General features: G+C 38.2%; 1 pseudogene; it reads left to right on the top strand.

Moving 5' to 3' along the window:
* The first annotated feature begins 673 nt into the window (after window positions 1-673).
* Window positions 674-5,081, top strand: LOC132126947 (UDP-glucuronosyltransferase 2C1-like; annotated as a pseudogene).
* Window positions 5,082-7,163: the final 2,082 nt, after the last annotated feature.

Below are 7,163 nucleotides of genomic sequence, written 5' to 3'. Positions count from 1 at the left end.
AATCGGAGCACGAGAATACGTCACCAGTTTCAATGAAGGAGGCAGCAGAGCATCTTTCTGGAAGTGTGTATCATACACAATTTTAGGCAATATAGAAACAGATGACCCAGAATCCACGGTAAGCTCGATAGGCACAGACGTAGTTGCGGTCGCAATGAGAGCAGTGCACCGAATTTTATCAGTTAGTGAGTCATGCATATAAAGGATCTGAACTTCACAAACACAAACTGAACTTCAGTCAATTTCACGCACTGAGCAAGCTGGTCCTGAACGACACACCCGCGAATAATGTCCCATCTTTTGACAGTTATTACACTGTGCCGATGCAGCAGGACAACTACGATCATTCGCGAGGTGTTTCTTAGATCCACAATGATAGCATTCACGAGAGGACGAAGCAGGTGCAGTAGTTGACGAAGGCTTTGAAGAACGCATTGTAGACGGTGGTTTTAAAGGTGGTCTACGACGGAAACGTCCAGCTGCAGGTGGAGGCTTTGCATGTATCACTTGCACAGGAACTGAACGAGTATTCGATAATAATTTGGCTTGTTCACCAGCAGCTTCTGTTTGGGTGGCTATAGTAATGGCTTTTTCCAGAGTCAATTCAGATTCTAAAAGCAGTCTCTCACGAATCCGATGACTGGACACATTCTCCACGAGCTGATCACGCAACATGTCGTCCAAAGTAGCTGCAAAGTCACAAGTAACTGCTAAATCCCGTAGAGCAGCTACGTACTGAATTATAGTTTCTCCTGGTGCCTGAACACGTTTCCTGAAAGCATGGCGCTCAGCCACTATGTTCCGTCGAGGGGTAAAATGCGCTTTTAAGGCCGCAATCGCATCTTCCATCGTATCACCTTGATTCGGCAAGGAATAGAATAATCTTTGTCCTTCAGTCCCCAGACAATGTAGCAGTAGTGCTCGTTTGCGCTCAACTGGCCATGCATCTCCAAAAGCACCAACAACAAGCAAATAATTCTGAAACATCCGTAGCCACGTGTCAAAAGGAATAGTTGGTTCACCAGGACATGGCAAAAATGGCGTGGAAAAAGTAGAAACAGCTGCCATCTCCAAAAAAAAGTACCTCGTCGCCAATTTATTATGTCCTTAGTAAGAAGGAATGAAAGGCTTTCTCAAATAAGAACTTATTTAATGAACAATAGGAATAGCAAATAGAACAGCATAGATAGCAGCTGATGCCATACCTCAGACTCTCCTGTTCTCAGTCTCACATATTACAAACCTCTACCGCCACCTACTGGCCAATATGCACAGAAGAACACAACAAAAAGGGAAAAAAATAGTTGAAGAGAAATCTTCAGGGGTGAGCTAATGCCAAAATAACAAACAAAAAGGAAACTAACTTTCCCACAAGAACTAACTTCACAAATAAAGAAAACAAAATATACAATAACATGCCCTATCTCCTTAACTATCCAATAAACAGGAGAAAAGTATAAGGCCGTTTGGCCTAAAGAAAAAAAAAACACTCACCCCCTAGAGCTTCTCGAATTCATTTCACTTTGACAGAGGTGATCACAAAGTCACTGAGGTTTCTAAGAGCATGTCACAAACAGTTACCAGTGGCTAACAGCACTCTGTTACCACTACACTGTTATGCTTTAGGCACCATCTTTTAATATAATTTGTCATTGAAGTACATTATGGTAAATTTTTAATTTGATAGAATTCAAAAAGAAGTGGAGAGATTCTATCACATCCATTCATGTAGACATTCATCAGACAAATAATTGTTCTTGTTTTTTTTTTTTGTTTTTTTTGTGCCTGATTAATCATACCTTGCTTTGTTTTCTTTGAAATCAAACAAGTATAAATACGCCCTCTTTTACTTTCGTATCACAGAAACAGGAGGCTAGAAAGAGTAAGCAAGCCATTTATTTACTTCTCTATTTTTTTTTTTCTTTTTTTTTTTTCAACAAATGTATATTTACACCCTGTCTATCTTTTTAAGATATGATGCAACATGTTAAAATAGGCAGAGAACAATTGTTTTTAAATTTGTAATGCTTTTTTTTATATAAATGCTTGTCTACTACATTTATTCCATTTGTGTATATTGGTAATCATATATATCATAAGGAGAATGAAATAAATTATTTTATTTTTGTTATTATAATTGTTAAATTATTTTGTTTTTAGAATGTACACAGAGTTGCAGGCTGCATTCTTTTCTTCTTTCTATTAAAATTAAAATACAAGTTCTTTTTATATATTTTTTTCAATTCCATATTCTTTTGAATTAAAAATTCTTCAAGGAAATTATCTTTGAATGAAAGGTTTAGTGATTAAATTGTGAATAATTGAGAAGTTACTAATAAGTACATTTTAAAATGAACTGTAACCATGTCAGTTTTTTGTTTTTTTAATTGTCAGTTTTGTACATACTTTTTGTTCTATATTCATGTACATTCATTGTCCTCAGCTGTAAATAAAAAAAGAAAAGAGGAACCGGTTTAGGCATTATTGGAAACGACATCAGAGTGAAGGTACATTAACTGGTTTTGACCTGAAAGTAAAAGCAAAGTATTCTAGTCTTTAAATAAATTGGTAAGCTAATGGAATAATGTTGCTAACAAAGATTTTTGGATTGAATTTGACATTTTTATTTTTACAGTAGAGACTGTGTTTGCTAAGGTTTGCTTTTTTACTATCACATAAGTATGCAGAGAGTTTGTATTTACACTAAGTGCAAATAATCCACCTTGTTGACAGAGACTATTTACAATAACCCTACCCATCAATGTGTCATGGGATAGACAACAAAAAAACAGAGGCCTATCAAATAACATCGGTATGGGCGTAGGCAGTTTTCAGGATTATGGCTTAATTGGTATCGATGTTCTCAGCAAGATCCAAGGAATCCATCTTATGATTTTTAATTTTTAACCTTCGGTGCTTGTTCCCTAATCACCTTCGAGAGCAAGGGGGCTCCCTGGTGTTTCAGGGGCCCTACCCAAAGACATTATAAAATGCTTAAAGTGCCTTATGCAATAAAACTGTGTTTTTAAGAAACAAACTCAGTAAACACTTTATTAATAAAGCATATCTACAGACAAGCAGATGAGTCCAGAATAAGGACGCAACGCTTTTAATTACATGTTAAGTGTTTTCCTCTCAGTAAAACATTTAATGTGGCTTAGTGCATTACAACAGTGTTTTTCAAAATACCAAACTCAATAAACATTAATAAATCATACGATGTACAGACAATGTTGATTTATTTATAATGTTTATATAGTTTGGTATTTTTAATAACACAGTTTTAATGCATTAAGCCATGTTAAGCAGTTTCCTTATGAGAGGATCCTGGTTTTCTCTGTTGATGGCAGTCACTGGGTGAACATGAAGGTACTGATTTAAATACACAGGGACACTGGTTATTATATAAATTTTGCATTATTTCAGCAAAGTTCACTATTTCTGGTGTTGAAGCCTGTTTTCACCTCAAAGAAGAACAAAAAGGTAATTTAAAGGAATAGTTCACCTAATTCACCCATTATTCACACTCAGGTCATCCAAGATAGATGAATTTAAAATTTTGAACTATTGCTTTAAAATAAATAGTTGCAATACTAAAAAATAAACTTACAATCAACTGCAAAATTTGTCACAACTGCGAGACGTAATGTCCCAACTAAAAAATGTAAGGTGAAAACTGGCTTTCATGTACCGGAGCTCCTCTGGAGATACATAAATAAAAAAGCAATCCAAAAAGCAGAAAAGCAATCCAGCTTAGTGTGATTAAAACCTAAGTGCCATGTATTACTGCCCCCTATGTGCTGGTGAAGAAGCTACACTCTCATGGACATGAGCTGAGTGTGATTCGCGCGACCATCATTAATATTTCTTAAAAAAGAAATACATAGACCTAGACCTGTTTGAGAACACAGTACAAAGGATTCTTGAGGCCCGCAGGAAGGGCTCAGTGATGGACGTGCTGGCCCAGATGTCAGAATTTATTGACATCATAAAGGTGGCTCACACTGCAAACTGTGCCATGGTCACCACCATGCTGGAGAACAAAGATGTGATGACACAAATAAAGACTGCAAACTATGACTTGATGCTCACTGACCCTGACTTTCGGAGAAGGCCACTTCTCCATCGCAACTTCTCCCATATCATACGTGCCTGTTCCCAGCTCAGGTCTGACGGCCCAGATGTGTTTGTACCTGTGATCTTCTACATTATGTGTTGAACTTCATTCTAGAGCGCTGGCTGGTGATTCCCATGTATTCTAGCTTGTTGCTCAAATACTTCCCTCCTGGCAACAATCATGCAACAATCAGCGGAGCTGTGGCTTGTCCGTGTAGACTTCGTGTTTGAGTTCCCACGTCCCTCCATGCCAAACCTCATCTACATTAGTGGCTTCCAGTGTCGTCCGGCCAAGCCTTTCCCTGCAGAGCTGGAGGAGTTCATGCAGAGCTCAATAGACCATGGGGTGGTCGTGATGTCTCTGGGAACTCTGATTGCAGGATTGCCCCGAGAAGTCATGGAGGCCATTGCCACAGCTTTCGCCCGCATGCCACAGAAGGTAATCTGGAGGTTTATTGGCGAGCGACCTTCATCATTAGGCAATAACACCCTACTGCTTAAATGGATACCTCAGAATGACTTCCTGGGCCATCCGAAGACCTCTGCTTTTGTGGCTCATGGGGGCACCAATGGTATACGAAGCCATCTATCATGGGGTTCCAGTGTTGGGACTCCCTTTGCTATTTGATCAGCTAGATAACATTGTACGTCTTCAGGCAAGAGGGCGGCATGGATGCTGGATGCAGCTACTTGCACCACAGAAGAGTTCCTTAGAGATCTCAGAGAACCCAACGTATAGTCAGAACAAGCAGAAGCTCTCCAGTTTACATTGAGACCAGCCTTTGCATCCTCTCGACGAAGCAGTGTACTGGATTGAGTTTGTCCTGCGCAATAAATGGGCACGCCATCTGCATGCTGAGGCTTACAACATGTCCATGTACTCCTACTGTCTAGATGTGGCTACATTGGTTCTCCTTATACTTCTGCTTACTCTGGGAGGTATCTACACAGTATGGATACTGTAAAGGAAGGCAGTGAGAGACTGAAAGAAACCATTAATGCTCTGAAAGACAGAAACAATATTCCTATTTTAAAATTAAGAGCAACCAAAAGAACTTAGTGAATAGGCAAAGAATCTTGCTGAAAAAATAGATTTTTTTTTTCTCTCTCAAATTTCACATTTTCTTTCAATTGTTTTTTCTTCTTCTTCAAAATCATACCCCAAGTGTTATGGTTAACTATTTTGTTTTTGGTAACTGAAATATTAGGCTAGATGAAAAGCTTAACTGAAATAAAAGTACTAAAGTTCATAAAACTAAAAAAAATAATTAAAGCTATTTAGAAATATTAAAAAAGTTAAGTGTGTAACAAAAAGACTAAAGCTTAAATTTAATTCATATTATTGAAAATATAAAATAAAAGCTAATTCAAAATATGAATAAATGCTAAAGTATATAAATAATATGAAAGCAACCCTGCCTTCCAATTCTTTATCAGGTGTTTTTCAGTTACTTTGATAGGACAGTTAAGAGGTGACAGGAAAGTAGTGAGAGAGAGAGAGAGAGAGAGAGAGAAAGAGAGAGAGGAGAACAGAAATGGGACATGACACAGGTTAGACACGAACCCAGGTCCTCATGAGCACAACTGACATGGTAATATTTCCTCTCTCTTACTTTTTTCTTTCTTTCCTTCTTTCTTTGCCTTTAATTCTCTCCCCCCATTTCTTGTGCTCTTGCAATTCCCTGCTAACTAGACTGTATGTTGGAGATTAGTGGCAGATCCCTTAGAATCCTTGAAGTAATCCCCCTTCTCGCACACAATGCATTTAAGGGCATTTGCAAAAAGAAAGAAAAGAAGTGAATCACCAAGGACAAACAGCTGCTGGTCAATATTCTGCCATGATGTAACTTTTTGCAAGATGTGAATAATTTGTATAATCTTTAGTCAGCCTGTTTAGTCAACTCAGTGCTGTGTTGAAAGCTTACAGGACATCTAATTATTTGTGGCTCCATCAATGAAACAATTTGATTGTAACTATTCGTTAATTAACAATGTTATGCATAACAAATGCTCAAAATAAAGCTCTTGTCAGAGTCCAACACAGCAGGTTTCATTTTAACACGCATTTATACGCCAGATCACCAGCAGATGGCGCAATGGATATGTTCAAATATTGCTTGGAATCATTCTTCAATCCAAAATCAGATTATAGCCTATATCCTTTTACATCACCCTGATGCTTTTTATAAACCATACATCATAATGCCATGGTTTCATTAAAGCAAAAATGATCTAAAAGTTAGATGATTACAAACCTGCCCAAAATGCTGCGCGGCACAGCATTTTCTCTTCACCAACCAGAAGAGGACATCCTTTTCTCCAGATATGAGACAGGAGATGGCTGGAAGCACATGCAGGGACAGAATGATAAAAAGAAGACAGGCAAGGATGAGAGAGGTCTAACTGATTGAGGGGACATTAGCCAGGGCTGTATTCGCTAATGTATGCTTCTAATGACTCGTTGTCTCATTATCAATCTTATTCTCGCTCATCTTTTCTTTCCTCACTCTCTCCCCTTCCTCTATCTCTCTATCTCCTCCCAATCGACCAGCAATGATGGGAATAGCAATTAGGACGCTAGGCTGCCAAATGGCTATTTTAATTAGCCTTTCTTAGCAAAAGAGAGAGAGAGAGAGAGGTGGGACGAGAGATCGAGTGAAAGAGAGAGAAAGAGACTAATGTTCTTCATAAATGCTACAGATTAGAAGGTCATTAGGCTTTTGCTTGAATTAATGATTAGGAATTCCTGCAGGTCATAGAAACTTATTACACAAGCCTACTTAACATTAATAGAACCATCCTATTTGTGTTAAACACAAAGAAATTAAAACTAAAAACCAATTACAAAGAAATGACATTGTCTTTCGTGCTCCCCCTGGTCACCCGTAACGGAGAAGCGGTGTAAAACTCTCTGGACATACTTTAGTCGCATGAGGACAAAAGTATCGCGGTTCGGTCGCTCATATAGTTTCATTTTACTCCATGGTCATGGTTTTTCCCCTCAGCTTTCAATATCTTCTGCTTTTTTCCACTATGTGTCCCGTCAC

This window comes from Carassius carassius, chromosome 45 (genome assembly GCF_963082965.1).
Source record: "Carassius carassius chromosome 45, fCarCar2.1, whole genome shotgun sequence".
NCBI lineage: Eukaryota > Metazoa > Chordata > Actinopteri > Cypriniformes > Cyprinidae > Carassius > Carassius carassius.
The sequence above is the reverse complement of the archived record's forward strand: the minus strand, read 5'-3'. Positions and strand labels throughout refer to the sequence as shown.